Source organism: Mirounga leonina, unplaced genomic scaffold (genome assembly GCF_011800145.1).
Source record: "Mirounga leonina isolate KUSES-001 unplaced genomic scaffold, KU_Mleo_1.0 Mir_151, whole genome shotgun sequence".
Lineage (NCBI taxonomy): Eukaryota > Metazoa > Chordata > Mammalia > Carnivora > Phocidae > Mirounga > Mirounga leonina.
Window position 1 is genome coordinate 38065742 of NW_023270377.1, and position 17296 is coordinate 38083037.

Below are 17296 nucleotides of genomic sequence, written 5' to 3' on the forward strand. Positions count from 1 at the left end.
GTACATATCTGTTTATTAGATCCTGTCTATTAAAAAGCCACATAAATTTGAAAACAAGTCTGTTCTCTGATGATGCTAGATATTTTCAGAAAATGTCAGTGAATGGCAGTGTACTATCTGTTGCATAAGGATGAATAAGGGATTTTTATTTACCCAGAAATGGGTGAACTGTTTCTGTTGGTTTTTTTTGTTTTTGTTTTTGTTTATAGTTTAAATAAATTGAATTTTTTAAAAAGATGAATAAGGGATTCTTTAAGAAATTTATAATCTGTTTATGGACTAATCAGTCCACATAACATACTCTGGTTATGTTCTATAAAGTTCCCACAAACAGTGAATACTCAAACATTGCTAGAGGAAATACAGGGTTAGGTTCCTACAAGGTTCTGTTTATAACATTTTTGCCAACTAATCAATGCATAACCTTGTTTTATGCAGTTTCTGTTTAAAGGGATCTTATTTAATATATATTGTTGATTCATTAACATTGACCTCACACCAACAGCACCATAACTCATGCCTGAATGAAGCTTATCTAAAAATACATTTTTTCTCATAAGGCACATTACAGCCCTGTGCATAGGAACATAACTACACAGCAATTCAAAATTACGATTTGGGGCCATTTTAAACACAGAAGTCACTAACAAAAAGCACAAAAATGCAGAAAACATGACACTAAATAGACCACAAAATGGACATTTGTCTTACAGTATGAGAGCTAAAACAAGACAGAGCATCACTTCACTCAATCTAAGACAGGAACGTGTGTCCGGCATCTCAAATTTTTTACTGCTGTGATCCTATCTGCAAATGATTGTGAAAGCATTATGCATGTTAATTTTGGGGTGACAAATTTTAGTAAGTATGTAAGTTCACAAATATGGAATTAATGAATGAAAAGGGTCAACTCTACATGCCAAAATCATCATGTAAAAAGTATGAAGTGTGATAAAGAAATGGTGTGCACAACTTAACAATTTAGTCTTTAGGGAGAAGAAATTGTTATGTGTTGGAACTTCTTAATTGTGAGCACTTTCTTCTCAGGTTCCATATTTTTCTGACACAATAGCATTCCCAAATTTTTCTCTTTAGTCCCAATTTTCCTCCTGGATACTGAAATCATATGTATTATCCTTATTGGATAGAAGAATACTCAAATGTAAAATAGCTCTAAGTAAAATCATGATCATATTCTCTTTATATCACCTCCTCACCCAAACTTTCTGGCTTCATGTTATCTCCCTTAGTTAATATAGCACTGTTTACCCACACATCCCAACTGGATATCTCTAGGTGTCATTCTAAAAATTTTGTTTTCTTACTGCACGTCTTCCAATAGTCATTATTTTTTTTAAACTTTTAAAAATTTATTTAAACAATCTCTATACCCAGTGTGGGGCTCAAACTCATGACCCTGAAATCAAGAGTCCACATGCTCTTTTGACTGAACCAGCCAGGTGCTCCCTAATAGTCATTAATTTCTATCAATAATATCTTTTTATATATCATAGTTATTTTCTCTTAAAAATAACTCCTATACATTCATCTAGATTTAGATTGTTTATATCACCTAGAAAGAGGTCTGCACACCTTTTCTATAAAGGGCCAATTATTAAATATTGTAGGCTTTGCAGGCCAGTGTTTCATCACAACTACTCAATTTTGCTTTTAGAGCATGAAAACAGTCATAAGCAATACACAAACAAATGGGTGAGCCAATCAAACTTTATTTATAAAAACAGATGATGAGCTACATTTAGTTTGTTTTGACCCCAATCTAGATTATCACATTAATTCTCTTAGCTCTAACATGATTAAAAGGGGAGGAGAGCCAGAAAGACACAGGGAAGTGAGCCTCATCTGCATTCACTTTGTCTAGCAAGCAGATGTCCAAGAGGAAGAAGACTTGAGTAGTCATTGGATATGTGATTTTACTAGAATGGTGAGTTAGCAGCTAGTTGAGAAAATAGAAAGTAGAGGCCACAGGTATATACTGGTCTTCCAAGAAATCTAGGGGAAAAGGAGAACTATAGTTTGAAGAGTGTTTTTTAAAAACATTTTTTAAAATGGGGAAGACTTGAAAAAATTAATAGGCAAAGGAGAGAAGTCCACATGGAGGCAACAGTTGAAATGCGTAAGAGCACAAGATGATTAATGATAGAAAATGCCAGAGAAAGTGATGAGATCACAAGCACAAAGGCAGAGGTCACCTTTGGCTAGAATAAAGAAAATGTCTCCCAACAGAAAAAAATGAAAAAGAAAGTGGGTGACAACAAAGGTGTGAAGTGAGGGGACAATCTGTTTCTCCTAAGAAGACTGCAGCTAGTGGTCTGCTGAGAGTAAAGGAAGTAGAGGTGGGTGTGGTGGGAAGAGTAAAAATTTGACACAAGGTGAGGACAGAGGTGGTCAACAATGTTGGTCAAATGAGTGGAGTTTATAACCAATCAGGAGAGACAGATATTAAACACCAAAGATCGTAATTTGTGATTAGTTTATTATGTGTAGTGTGTAGCCAAATAATTCTTATAATACTAATTTATCATTTCTGCCTATATCTTTTGCTTTTATATCAGGAGACTTTCTTTGCATCAGGGAGATATATAGTAGCACTCAAAAGAAAAAAAAAACCCTGTTCCATTGGGGCTTTTATTTATAAAGACTTAAATCTGCTGAGAAAAATAGAGTTTGAAAAGAGTGGGAAAGTCTCAGAAGGCAACAAGAAGGAAAATCTATAGGTCTTGGAGCAATACGAAACTTGCCCAGTTCCCTGTGCACATTGAGTGTTGTGGGACTTTGTAGAGAATGGCCCAACAGCAGCAATGTGGCCTCTAGGGCTAAGGTAGAACCAAAAAGGCTGTGTGGGGTAAACATTGTCTCTGGAACGAGCATGGCAGGGAGGGAGAAGATAGCATTGAGCCTGAGAAGAGGTTCTCATGTGGGTATCATTAGAGTATATTCTTTTACTTTGGCCAACATCCTCATGAACAGAATGCACTTACTAGAAAAACAACAGTAGGTTTCATACAATTGGTTCTAACTATCCCTTGGTGGAAGCTGAAAGCATGTAGCTACAATGCAAGTCTCTAAAAGTAATACTACCATTGTTGAAGAAACCATAGGTTGGCTAACTCACCAGCCATAGCCCGTTTCTTTCTCTGTTGCCTACCTCCATTACAGAAACTATCCAGCTCACTTAGGCAAGGGATGAAGTGGAAGTCTGCTGGGTGGCTTCTGAAATGCTTTGGTTTCTGGCTGAAAACAAGAAATGCTGACAGCCCCAACCTCTCGACCATCTTGGATGAGAGCTGTTTCCACCATTTTGTAATTATGAATGAAGGGACAAGGGAATCCTGGAGATCCTGGCCCTGACATTATTGTTCCACTGAAGCCACGGATGTAATAGGAGTAGTCACTTCCTTTTCAACTTTTCAGTTTGTGCTTTTTATAAATGTCCTATTTGGTTAAGCTACTCTCTTTGGATTTTCTGTTATTTGCAGCTGAAAGCATTTTAATTGACACATTCAATGTTTTCCAAACTAACATTCCTTGTAATGTTATTAGGTAGGTGGCAAAGAAAGAAGGCACATATACCCAACTGGGTTTTAGAAACACCATGTTCAACAGTGTTAAACCTGCATTTTTACTGCAAGATTCCTTGGAGGCTTTAATTTATGCTGGGAATCTCCAAGTGAGGAACCTAGTGTGTAGTGTGTACTATAATTACTTTGTTCATGCTAACATCTCTCTGGATGGTATCCATGGACCACTTACACTGTACTAGATGCTAAATAAATGTAATCCAAGTATCTCAAGAGATCTGGCTTATCCCCAAATAAAATTCAAGTTACTTTGTAAGAATCAGCTCTTGTATTGGAGAAGAGACTGAGAAGGACAGACTCCTAATTTTTTATTTAAGTGAGACCATTTTCAGTATCCCTTTTTGTAGTACTCTAAGCTTCACACCTCTATGAGCAATCACCTTTAGGTTCTGATACAACACACTCTTGATTTTCATGAGCTCTCAATATTTTGATGATGTTTCCTTGATAGAAAGTCAATGGCATGGCTTTTTGCTGGAGACTCAGCTTGGCTATGCCCTGGCTTCCAGCATGAGCAGACTGCATTCTCACTGCTCCTTCATCTCTATCCGTTCATTTGTGTATGTTCCACACCTAAAAGCAAAGGCCTTGTATTAGGTTTCTCCCCAGAAACCTAATAGGATATACATGGATATGTAGACATATTTAAGAGGAGATTTATTATAGGAAATGGCTCACATGACTATGGAGACTGACAAGTTCCATGATCTTCTGTCTGTAAGCTAGAGAAACAGGAAAGGTAGTGCTGTAAATCCTAGCCCAAATTTGAAGGCCAGAAAACCAGAAGGGTCAATGTCGAGGGCAGAAGAAGATGAATATCCTCGATCAAGAAAAGAGAGAGAAAATTCCCTTCCTGTGCCTTTTTTTCTATTCAGGTCCTCAACTAATTGGATGATGCCCACCTGCATTGGTAAGGGTGATCTTTACCGAGTCTATCAATTCAAATGCTAATCTCTTTCAGAAACCCCCTCCAGACACACCGAGCAATAATGTTTGCCCACCTATCTGGGCTTCCCTCAGCCCTATCAAGTTGATACCATGAAATTAAGTATCATGGGCCTTTCCCTATCTTCTGGCTTCTTCCTTATTTATCAAGGCTTTCCTATAAGAATAGAGAAGTTCTAACATTTTCCCTCAACATAGTTTCCTCACTACACACACACACACACACACACACAATGTCTATCTTTTTATATGGAAAAGTAGAAGTTTTAATTATAGGAAACAAATAAATCTTCCACTTTACTGAAATTAAGTCCTTTTCTGTAAAACATATTACTATAGAAACTGTTAAAGAATCTAACAGGCAGAGTGGGTGCAAGTGTGGTCAGAATTAAATGAATTATCTTTCACGTTTAGGTCCTATGCCAACCCTATACTGTGGTCAATCTTCAGAATAAGCAAAAAACGGCATTATTTTATAATGGTAGGAAGGATTCCACCCTCTGTGGCTCACCACTGGAATTTAAATTTAGTGATTGTAATACCCCTTTGAAAGGCCAAAAGAAAGATATATGCTAATTATACCAATATTGCTAGCCAGATCATAAAATGCAACTGGGTCACCAATTACAGACACAATTGTAAATGTGCAGGCACTCTAGTTATACTGAATAGTCAACAAGCGAGTACAAAATGTATGTGGAGAAAATTATAAGGTAGAATGATTGAACAAATAAAATATAACAGATTTTTCGTGTCATGTAATATCAGAGCCTTTCCTTGCCCTAGAACTCAATCATCAGGACTAAATCTATGAGGCTTCATGATCTTTCCTGGTTATAATTGAATTAACTGCCTAGATGGTCATAGGAAGTCAAATTTTATAGATGAAACATTGTGATTTATTTGTTTCTTCCTTTGAAAGAAGTTGTTAGCCCAATTTATTAAGAACGTGATTGGTTTTTTAATTGGCATTTGCACAAAAAGACTTCTGAAATAAATGAATATTTAAGTAATCACAGACTAAAGACCATTGAAAACAAGTTATAAAGGGAGAAAAGAAGCTGAGCCATTTATTTAAAGGCCTTTTTGGCCGTTTTAACCTATGTGAACATCAATTACTTCTTTCTTTTACAAAACAGCAGTAATCAGCTGTTTGCTTCTTTGATTAGTTCTGGTCTGAATTCATTTAATACTAATGATTAAGCATGGGATACTGCAAATAAACCTGTCTCTTTTCTTCCCAGAAATAGAATAATTACAATGGCCAGTGCCTGGAGCCTTTTATATTACTAAATTTGTAAGAGACTTAATTACTTTGGCTTTGTTCCAGTGTCCCAAATAACACACACAAATAGTCCCACAACATTGTATCTAAGTATCAATTTTGGAAGGTCTTTATAGTTTGTGTTTATAAAATGGGTGTTTGTGGGTCTATATAAAAAAATACCACTTGGCTGGTATGTCTGTATTCAGAAATATAGAGGATATAAAATAAATGAGGAAGAATAAAGTTTACTAAGGTCCCACTGTTTATTCATGCTGTTTCATTTACTCTTCACAACAACCCTGAATATCTTCATACTGTAGGTGAAGAAACTGAGTTGCAGAGAGGTTAAGCAGTTTTCAAAGTTACCTAATTACCACACTGGGGGATTTGAGCTCAAGTCCACCTGGCTTCAACGGCCACCTGGGTCCTTTTTATCACACCAGATTTAAATTAAATTTTCCCGGAATGAATGAAAAAAACTAGGAGAAAGTGATTAGAATCTGTATCATTGAAAAACATTTGGATCAAAATTTTAATTTATGTATGTTTGATTAAAAATTTAAAACATATTATCAAGTCAAAGTAATATTGGAAGCATTTCAGAATGTAGTATTTGCTAAGTAGAAAAGAGAAATATGAATAATTCGCTAGTGTTTCTGAGTTAGCCATTTTGTACCATACAAACAGGTACTGAACAGATGGCCTGTATCCACACGTAATTTGCTCCACGTGGAGCAGATACTGGTATAAGATGAGTCTTCCACATTTCTTCATCTCTAATGTCTGAGAAACCTCTTGCAAAGATAGCCTTCCCGTGAACACCTTCTCCAGGCAGAACTGGCTCCGAGGCAGGAAATGCCTGGCTCATTCAAGGAACTGGAAGATCTCCAGACAGGTGAGGGAAGACACTGGCGAGGTGGGCAGGGTCTGTGGTAACCAGTTTGAATTACTTTAAGGTCACATGCTGCCATTAAAGAGTTTTCAGGTGAGAGTTGCTCATAATCATATTTTGTGTTTTAGAAGGTTTGTCGTTTGGACATTGTGTGGAGGATGCATTGAAAGGGGGTCAATCTGAAGGCAGAGACCCACTTTGGAGGATTATTTCAGTTGTTCTGGCAAGAGATGGTGGGGGCTTAGGAAGCCGAGAGAAACGGACAGATTCAAGTGAGACCTGGGAGTTAGGACTGTTAGAGTTCCCTGATTACGTGGATGTGTAGGATGAGGGAGCATGTAAGTAATGGTTCTTAAGTTTTCCTTTTGAGCAGCCATTTCAGTGGTTGGCTATTTAGTAAAACACGAGAACCCTGGAGGAGGAAGCAGGTCTGCGGGGAAGATGAGCTCAGTTTTGGATGTGTTGAATACGATGATGGTTTTTTTGTTGCATAGATTTGGAGCTGCAAGGTGTGGTCAGCGATGGAGATATAAATTGAGGTATTGTCATTGCAAAGCTGACTGAATGAGGTTATTAGCTTGGAGCAGGCCAGTGAAATCGAGCCAGGCCCTACAGTGCCTTCCATAATTCAGGTCTCCATATTCCAGTCTTATTAACCTGCTTTAAAGCCATGTCTTTAGCAGGACATAGTTTGGGAGGAGAGAAGTAAGACAGGATGGAGAGAAGTGATTGGAGGAAGGATGGAAGGAATTCAAATGTCTTTTTAATAAAATATCCACCATTCATATCAACAGAGAAGAACAATTAAAACAGTGTGGGGGGGTAGGGCACTTATGGGTTCCTGGGTACCACTGCAGGAGGGGTGGTAGGTAAAACCTGTCTCTGCTTTTGTAAGCACCCCATTTCCTTCTTTTACCTATGTCCCCTTCCCAACTCCTTTAAGGCTGTATACTCAGGTTCTCTCCCTCTTATGAAAATCTCTTCCCAGAGAGAATCTGAAATATATTTACACAAAAGTGAATATGACTACTATAAGCTTTAAAAATTATCCTTAGTGGCAGATTACATTTTCTGAAAATAACCACAGCAATATTTATGATCCCTCATGAGCTTCTACAACCTTGCCACTCCTGTACTCCATCCCCATTTGTGAAATTGCACAAATAGGTGTCATCTGGGTGGCTCAGTCAGTTGAGTGTCTGATTATTGATCTCAGATCAAGTCTTAATCTCAGGGTCAGAGTTAAAGCCCCATGTTGGGCTTCATGCTAGGCGTGGAGCCTACTTAAAAAAAAAAAAAAAAAGGAAAAAATGCTTGTGAAAAAATAAACAAATGCCAACTAAATCAAACTGGCCAGGGTACATTTATTCTTAGAAAAATTAGCAATGGGAATAATCTATATGTGAGATTTATATAGAATTTTTTCAAAATGTTTGCAATATCTGAGATTCAAATGTAAATATATCTTATTCCAGTCCCTGGATAAAGAAAACTCACATTTTCTTTGAACTTACAGTAAAGGCCTATGAACTGGATTAATTTATCTAAAAAAAATAATGTGTTTAGTTTCACTCAAGAAGCCTAAACTCTGTTCTTAAAAAAGCAGGCATTTATGAGTTAACCGTCTGAAGCAAGACTAGAAATTTAGTAATTATCTCCTGTGGCTACAAGATCATCTTGTACATATAAAGAAATTTGATACCAGAGGGTGCTTTGCAGCCAGGACAACTGTATTTCCAAAAATATGGTGGCTCCATTATTGGTACCTTTTAAGTGATAAAATTGAGCCAATATCTGAATATTTCCCATAATATGCTAAGATTTCTCTTTTTAAATAACAATTCTATTGAAACATAATTCACTTATCTAAAGTGTACAATTAATGGTTTTTAATACATTTACAGAATTGTGCAACCATTACCACTCATTCCAGAACATCTCCATCTCCCCACATGGAAATGCTGTGCCCGTTAGCAGTTACTCCCGATTTCCTCCCAACCTTCTGAGCCCTAGGCAACACCAAACTACTTTCTGTCTCTATGGCTTTGCCTATTCTATGCATTTCTTATAAGGAAATCATAAAATAAGCAATCTCTTGTGACTAGCTTCTTTCACTTAACAAAATGTTTTCAGGGTTCATCCATGCATATCAATACTGTAATCCTTCTCATTGCTGAATGATATTCTACTGTATGGATTCATTACATTTCATTTACCCATTCATTAGTTGATGGATATTTGGGTTGTTTCCACGTTTTGGCTATTAGGCTGCTACGTACAAGTTTTGGGGTAGGTGTATGTTTTCATTTCTCTTGGATATATACCTAGGAGTGGAATTCTTAGGTCACATGATAATGTGTGTTTAACCATCGAGAAACTGCTATACTATTTTCCAAAGAGGCTACACCATTTACATTCCCACTGGCAGTTCACATGGGTTGCAATTTCTTTACATCCTCCGCTACGCTTGTTAGTCTTTTTGCTTATTGTCCTCTTAGTGGGTGTAAAGTAATATCTCTCTGTGGTTTTGATTTGCATTTCCCTGATTACTAATGATGTTGGGCATCTTTTCATGTGTTTATGGGCTATTGGTATATCTTCTTCAGAGAAATATCTATTCAAATCTTTTGCCTATTTTGAAATTGGGTTCTTTTATTATTGACTTTTAGGAATTCTTTATATAGTCTAGATACAAACAAGTCTTCTTCATTTCTGACAGATGACATAAAAAAATTAAATAAATCAAAATATCTGACACCCAAAATTGAGATATACTCATATACATACAAATAAATGTAAGATACCATTTCTTAGCAAGAAAATCTCCTCATTACTTGCATTAGCAAAACACTCACAAAGTGTACACATGTTCAAAACATGTACGTTTGCACGTGTGCAAAATGTACAGTAACAGGACAAAGTTAAGCAAATTATGGCATATTTATGTGATGAAATATGATGCTGCCTTTAAAATGATAATTATGAAGTGTTCTCCATGACCTTGGAAAACTTCTCTGAAACATCAAGTGAACACACACACACACACAGAGTATAATCTTAACTATGTTTTTTTCAAAAATGTAGAAAACAGACAAGAAAAAAACCATTGTGGTATGTTAGTGATGGCCGCACCCGGGCAATGGGATGATAGGTGATCTTTTCCTCATGCTTTGCAGTTATCTACAATAAGCATGCCTTTCTTTTATAATCAGGCATTTGATGGGGGAAGGAGGCAAAGCTCTCTCAGCAGTAACACACACAAAAATGTAAAACTAAAATAATATACCAACTTTAATGAATTTTGATGATTTTGGAAGTATGTGGTTTTTCATGGCAATTCATTATATCTTTTTGAGGAACGCCAGAAAGTTAGAGTCCTCTTACCTACAAAATCCCACAACCATTTATGTTGGACTTTCTTTGCCCACGTGTTTTAAGATACTTCTTGGAAGGAGCTTGGCATCCTGAAACACATTTCCTCATTCGGAAACAATACTTTCTGGTAGGAATGCATCCCTCTCCTTTGAAATATCTATGAAATCCTGATCAAGGGCAATTTTTCTTTGCTTATTTTTTGTTTGTTTGTTTCACATATTATTGAAAGAGGGGCCCATAAAGCTTTGAAAAACAGATCGTGTGTTACAATAGCTCCGTGCAGGTCCTTTTCTCAGAGGCCAGGGATATTCCCATGATGGAGGCAAGCACTGGATCTCTGGTCACAGTTCTTGCAACTGCTGTCATTTCAAGACAAACCACTAATTGCTGAGGAATTCACTGGGAGCTAAAAAGGGACTTTCCTTCACAGTGTACTCCTTAAGATCGCCAGCAGATTTCTTTTGTTCTCAGGCCCTGAGTTGTCATTATCCACGATGGTTCTCATTCCCTACCCTCCATGTGAATGTATTCTAAGGCGAAACTACTTTTGAAAAACAGAATGTTTTGGTAGGTTTGGATCCCCGGCGATCCGGCGATGTTGGCACAGAGCTGTGGACACATGTGCGGAAATGTTGTTGGTAAATGTGATAGCAATTTTGCTAAAATTAAGGACTTTCTTTGCAATTTATGGAGGTATGGATAGAGAAGAAACTGGAGTTGTCCCTCATTTTTCAAATGCCCTTTCATTTCCTGCTGTGTGATGTTTCCAAGCCTCCACAGGAATTAAAGTTCCAATGAGATTTGCCATAGCGGTTTCTTGGGAATGTCCATAAATATTTTTTTGCTTTGGTTTTTGTTCTCAGCAGAAAGTGTTGCTTGTGATTATCCCTTTTTGAAATTACATCTCTTTTTAAGATCTGAAAAAATAAGCTTTGTGTTTTTCAGGAAGCAAACAATTTTTTTTTCTTTCCCCGGCTCAAGACAGAGGGGGTTTTACTTTAGGAGCATGGGGCTGAGGTTTTCAGTTACTGATTCTACAAGAAGGCAACAGTGAACTCACCAAAGTCTTCCTGGTTGAAGTAAACTTTTCTCACATTTTTCCTGTAAGCGATCATTGTTTTAACAGGTTAATTATTTTACCACATAAAGTGGTCATTGTTCCCTGTGCTCAGGGCTCTGAATAAATCAGGCCCTTCCTTGTGTTAGGACACTCATCTCTGGGCTTCAGCAACATTAACCAATTTGCTCAGAGATTTTTATCCATCCAGGGACTTAAAAGTTTGGTAACATTTAAACAACTTTAAAGAAGAAAAAAAAAGAATCCTGAAATTCAAAGAGGATCCCCTGAAGTAGAACCCCTGCTGGGCTCTAAGTCAGAAAGTAGTGAATATATTACTCCCTGAGGCTTTGCAGTATTAAGTATGGTGGACAGTACCTCTTTTCTTCTACTGCTTTTCTCTCTCTCTCTTTTTTTTAACAAAAGGATTCCATTAAGGCACACACACACGCGCACACACACTAAGTAGGAATGCAAGGGCATTTCCAAGTTCAATTTCTTTCTGTGGGTTGCAATTTCTAGTCCCTGGGTAGGGTTGAGGAATTTTGGCAGTTGCTTACTGATCTTGCTCTTGACATACCTCCTCCAGTTTGGCCACACAGGACTTGAGCAGGAGACTTTAGATGTACCAACCACGTGACAAACCTACTGATGGGAATTGTAGCTAAGATTATTGAGTGCTTATTTGTCACGTATAATTTCAAATTCCACCTGTGTTGTTCCTTTTCTCATTTAAATCTCATGACCCCTGGAAGATGTCCATATTACTGTTGTCCTTGTTTTGCTGGGGTTAAGTGCGTTGGCCAAGGTTACACAGCCAACGAAGGACAGAGGCAGGAATTGAGTGCAGGCCACCCCATACCAGTGAATGTTGGCTTTCTACCCCTATTATTTTGGACTCAACTACAAAAGTACCTACATCTGTCAGCTCTTCCTATTATTTCCACGTGCTTTCCATGGACAGGAGTGCAAGTTTGCAAATCCTGGCTATCCACTGAAACAGTGCACAACCACCTCATGTATTATACAAAATGTCTAGCAGGGGCGCTCGAATCCTATGTGTTTACAGTGTCCTCGGCAAATATCACACTCTATATTATTTGGAATTAAGTTGACCAAAACAAGTAAAATATATATTTTTAATAAAGTGACTGTCATAGGGTTATAGGTGAATGCCAACATCTGTTTGCTTTAATAGCATTTAGAAATTTATACAAGTTTAAGAAGCATTGTATTACATTTTATCCATTTTTTCTTATTGAAACTATCATATTATATTTTATAATTTTTATTAAAGTGGTAAATGCATTCACCATAAAAAATACTGAAAAATGAAAAAAAAATTAAGAAGTCAGTTCAGATCCATCTATTTAGGGATAACGACTGCTAGCATGACAATGTCTCTTTTAGTTAATATATCATAAGCATATTCCTGCCACAAAATATTATGACATAACATTATATTTGAGGATTATATACTGTATCATTGCATGTGTATAGCATCTTTTATTTAACCAATCCCCTATTTTTGGACATTTTATATTTTTAACTATTCATTATTGAAAACAATGCAGCACTTATCCTTGAAGGCAACTCTTTGTGTACATTCATAATTATTTCCTTAAGATAATTTCTTGGGGCGCCTGGGTGGCTCAGTCATTAAGTGTCTGCCTTTGGCTCAGGTCACGATCCCAGGGTCCTGGGATCGAACCCTGCATCAGGCTCCCTGCTGGGCGGGAAGCCTGCTTCTCCCTTTCCCACTCCCCCTGCTTGTGTTCCCTCTCTCGCTGTGTCTCTTTCTGTCAAATGAATAAATAAAATCTTAGAAAAAAAAATTGAACAGTATTAAGTTAAAATGAGAGGGCCATGGGGCTCCTGGGTGGCTCAGTTGTTAAGCGTCTGCCTTCGGCTCAGGTCATGATCCCAGGGTCCTGGGATCGAACCCCGCATTGGGTTCCTTGCTGGGCGGGAAGCCTGTTTCTCCCTCTCCCTCTCCCCCTGCTTGTGTTCCCTCTCTGGTTGTGTCTCTCTCTGTCAAATAAATAAATGTAATCTTTAAAAAAAAAAAAGTTTTTTAAAAGTAGAACTTCAGGGTCAAAGGATACGCAAAACATTAGGATTTTTTTTCTTTCTGGAAAAATTTTACCAATACCTTATGGCCCAACAGCTAAGTGAGAGTGCCTGTTACTCCACCCCCATCACTGGACATTATCAATGTTCAAGTAATTACCAATTCTGTAGGAGAAAAAGAATATTTTGCTTTATTTTCCATGTTTTGAAACCATGTTGAGGACAGACATCTTTTCATAGTCTATTAGCTATTTGTACCTCTCCTTTCATTACATTTTGAGAAGCAAAATTGTAAACGACTTTTGGTTCAGTCTAAGCAATACCAAATAACCCGATGATAGGTTAACAGAAGAGTTTTAGTTTTTTTTCTGGAGTCCTCCTCCTTTGTTTAGATGCCAGACCATAGAATTTGGGGTTGAAGGGTAACTTAATGTTTGACACCTTCCCTCGTGGCTTTGGTAACGTGGCGGGCTTTCCTGCTCCGAGTGGGCACACTCATGATGGGTACTAAATTGACGTTTGGAGAAATGTGGAAATGAATGACTAATAAGACCTTTTTCTTACCTCACTGTGAACTAAAATGCTGAGTCACCAGGTTATTTGTGGCTACAAAAATATTACTGGCAAATAGTCTGGGGCTATCAAATTCAGTTCCATCTGTAATTGAATTAGAGACCCACATCCTTTTCTCCAAGGAGATTGGTATATCAAATCCTGTCTTTGACAGTGCTTAGCATTAAACAGTTCCAGCCAATGAACAAATTTCCTATTTATGGAAAATATCAAGGGTGATCAACATGAAAGAGTAGTAATATCATTATTTTCTAACTAACTTACTTAATAATTGGACATGAACGGTGAGAAAATTTCTGCAAATAAATACAAATGTTCTGTCCTAAGAAGCTGAGTTAAAGGTTCATGGAATCCTAAAGGATCCAAAACAAATGCAAAACAAACATTTCAGATGGGGGCAATTATGGGTACAAAGTCCCATGGAAATGTGCATATGTTTCATGTCAAAAGAAAAAAACCCATTCTTGAACAGCTCGTATTCCGCTGTGTGGGGTTGGTGTATTTTTGAGAATTTGCGTATCATGATTTGCAGGAGGAATGTTCTCTTCTGGTCTCTTCGCCCCCTGCACGCTCACCTGGATGTGGGTACACCTGTCCCAGGACTGCAGTTCCTGCCCCCTGAATTCCTCAGTGTACCGGAGTTCGAAGCTCCCACCTCCAGCCCAGGTGCTCACCAAACGTGGAGCATGAAATGAAACAGCAAACCTGCCAAAGCATACCCGAATACAGCATTCAGGTGGGTGACTGCGGCATCCTCATCTGCACTGTCAGATGAGGGGACTGAGGACGTGAGAGTTGAGACTTAATCAAGACTGTGCAGCTCATGACAGAGCCAAGACCTGAACTCAGATCTCCTGTTCCTAGAATTGGGTTCTCTGAACAGCAAAGAAAACCAACTGATGCATCTTCAAGCCTCTATTCCATATCATAAAAGTGATGCAATTATTAGTATCAGCAAGGTTATTTTCCGTTCTATATTGTATACCTTGGCTCATTTCCCCAATAATTCAAAGCAATTCAAAACATCTTATGAATGTACAACGAGAGAGAGAGAGAGAGAGAGGGAATAAAGATCACACGCTGGGAAAACCTACACCAGAAGTAGAATAGCTAACCTTTAGTGAGTGCTGTGTGCCTGCCATTGTTCTAAGTGCTTTACACAGATTAGCTCATTTAACACACACAATGACTCTGTGAGGTGGGGACTCCTATTATCCCAATTTTACAATCCTAGGAAATGAAGCACAGAGAATTCCAGTAACTTTCTCAGGTCACAAAGCTAGTATGTGGCGAAGCCTGCATATTAACCTAAGTAGTTGTGGGCCTGGAATCTATGCACTATGCTATTCCGCCTTCTAAATATATCCTTGGCATCTGTACTCCTCCACCTTCTGTCTCTAGACCAGACCCCGAGAAGCTATGGCCCTGAATCTATTCTCACACTTGGTTCTAAGAACTGAACTCTGGGGGGGCGCCTGGGTGGCTCAGTCGTTAAGCGTCTGCCTTCAGCTCAGGTCATGATCCCAGGGTCCTGGGATCGAGCCCCGCATCGGGCTCCCTGCTGGGCCAGGAGCCTGCTTCTCCCTCTCCCACTCCCCCTGCTTGTGTTCCCTCTCTAGCTGTCTCTCTCTCTCTCTCTGTGTCAAATAAATAAATAAATAAAATCTTTAAAAAAAGAAAAAAAGAACTGAACTCTGGGCCCTTTTTTCAGACTGATTATGCTTCCACCGTGGTAAATAAGTATATATTAAGATCATCATTTGAAGGGTGCCTGGGTGGCTTGGTTGGTTAAGCATCCAACTCTTGGTTTTGGCTCAGGCCATGATCTCAGAGCCCTGGGATCAAGCCCCACCTTGAGCTCCACACTCAGTGGGGAGTCTGCTTGAAGATTCTCTCTCTCCCTCTCTCTTTGCCCCTCCCCCACTCTTGTGTACACACATGTGCTCTCCCTCTCTAAAATAAATAAATAGGTGTGCCTGGGTGACTCAGTCGGTTAAGTGTCTGCCTTCAGCTCAGGTCATGATCTCAGGGTCCTGGGATCAAGTCCCACCTCGGGCTCCCTGCTCAGTGGGGAGACTGCTTCTCCCTTTCCCCCTGCTGCTCCCCATGCTTATTTTCTCTCTCTCTCTGTCAAATAAATGGATAAATAAAATCTTTAAAAATAAAAAAAAAATAAATCTTAAAAAGATCAGCATTTGGTAAGATTTTTTTAGTTGTTCTCAGGAGGAGGCTTGATCCATATTAAGTCTAGGCTCCAATTTTGAGATCCCTTATTTACTAGTTGTCTGATCTTGGGCAAAGTACCCATCTTCTTCATGTCTCAGTTTGCCCATTTGTCAAATTTGGACAATAATAGTTAACTATCTCATGTTTAGTGTGAACATTACCTCTGACCATGGATGAAAAGCACTTAGCACAGAACCTGGCACAGAGTAATAATCAATGTCAGCCATTATCATTTTTGGGGGGAAAATAGAACACTTGGGCAGATGAGGCCCAATTTCTGGATCTGACTGTTAAGACTGGTATCCTAAAAATTTTAGAAACTTGGAAGTCAGTGTTAAACATTGGAAAATTACACAAATGTTTCGATGCTAGCCTGGAACTGAGGATATAGATTCAAATATTCTCCAGGCCCAGTACCTGGCACATAGCAATAATCAGTGTCATCTATTGTTATTGTTAGGAGAAAATATGGTACTTTCAGGTCTTTACACTTAGGCCCTGGAATGGTCACATTCTCAAGGAATCTGAATCATCAGAACTAAGAAAATAAAATAATATAACCAGTAACTGTTTGTACCTTAATGATAATTAAATCTTAGCTTTTGGTTCAACTGCCTGACCTACATTTGGTAATTCTAGCTCATCCAGACTCAGGTATAATATGTCTTTTGAATTTTTAACCTACAGGCTTTCTAGATCAGTTTATTGTTTTTACAATTTTAAAATATAATGCTAATCATAGAAATTAGAAATTGCAGAAATGTATAAAGGGAAAAATGTCAGTCATAATCTCATCTTCTAACAATGGTGAGAATTAAATAAATCATGAGCCACATGAAGATGGCTCATTCATGGCCATCTTTAATTTTGTTCATCATATAACAAACTGACTAGCAGAAGACCCATTGCCCTGCCCAGGAAGTAGACCATTACAGTAAATGACCTCTACTTATTTGTTTTTCCCCTATTCCTCCTGACCCTGTGCCTTCCTGCTGGAGATAACTATTGTCTCAAATTTTGTGCTTATTACCATTTCTTTTCTTAGTTTTATCGTGCACACACATATACACATGCAAACACACATGCACATGTATATGAATGTGTGCCTAATTAACATAATATTTAGGTTAGCTTGTTTTGATATATTATTTTTATTAAGATATGTTATTAAGATTCACAGAGCACCTGGGTGGCTTAGTCAGTTAAGCATCTGACTCTTGGTTTTGGTTCAGGTCATGATCACAGGTTCATGAGATCAAGCCCCGTGTTGGGCTCCACGCTCAGTGGGG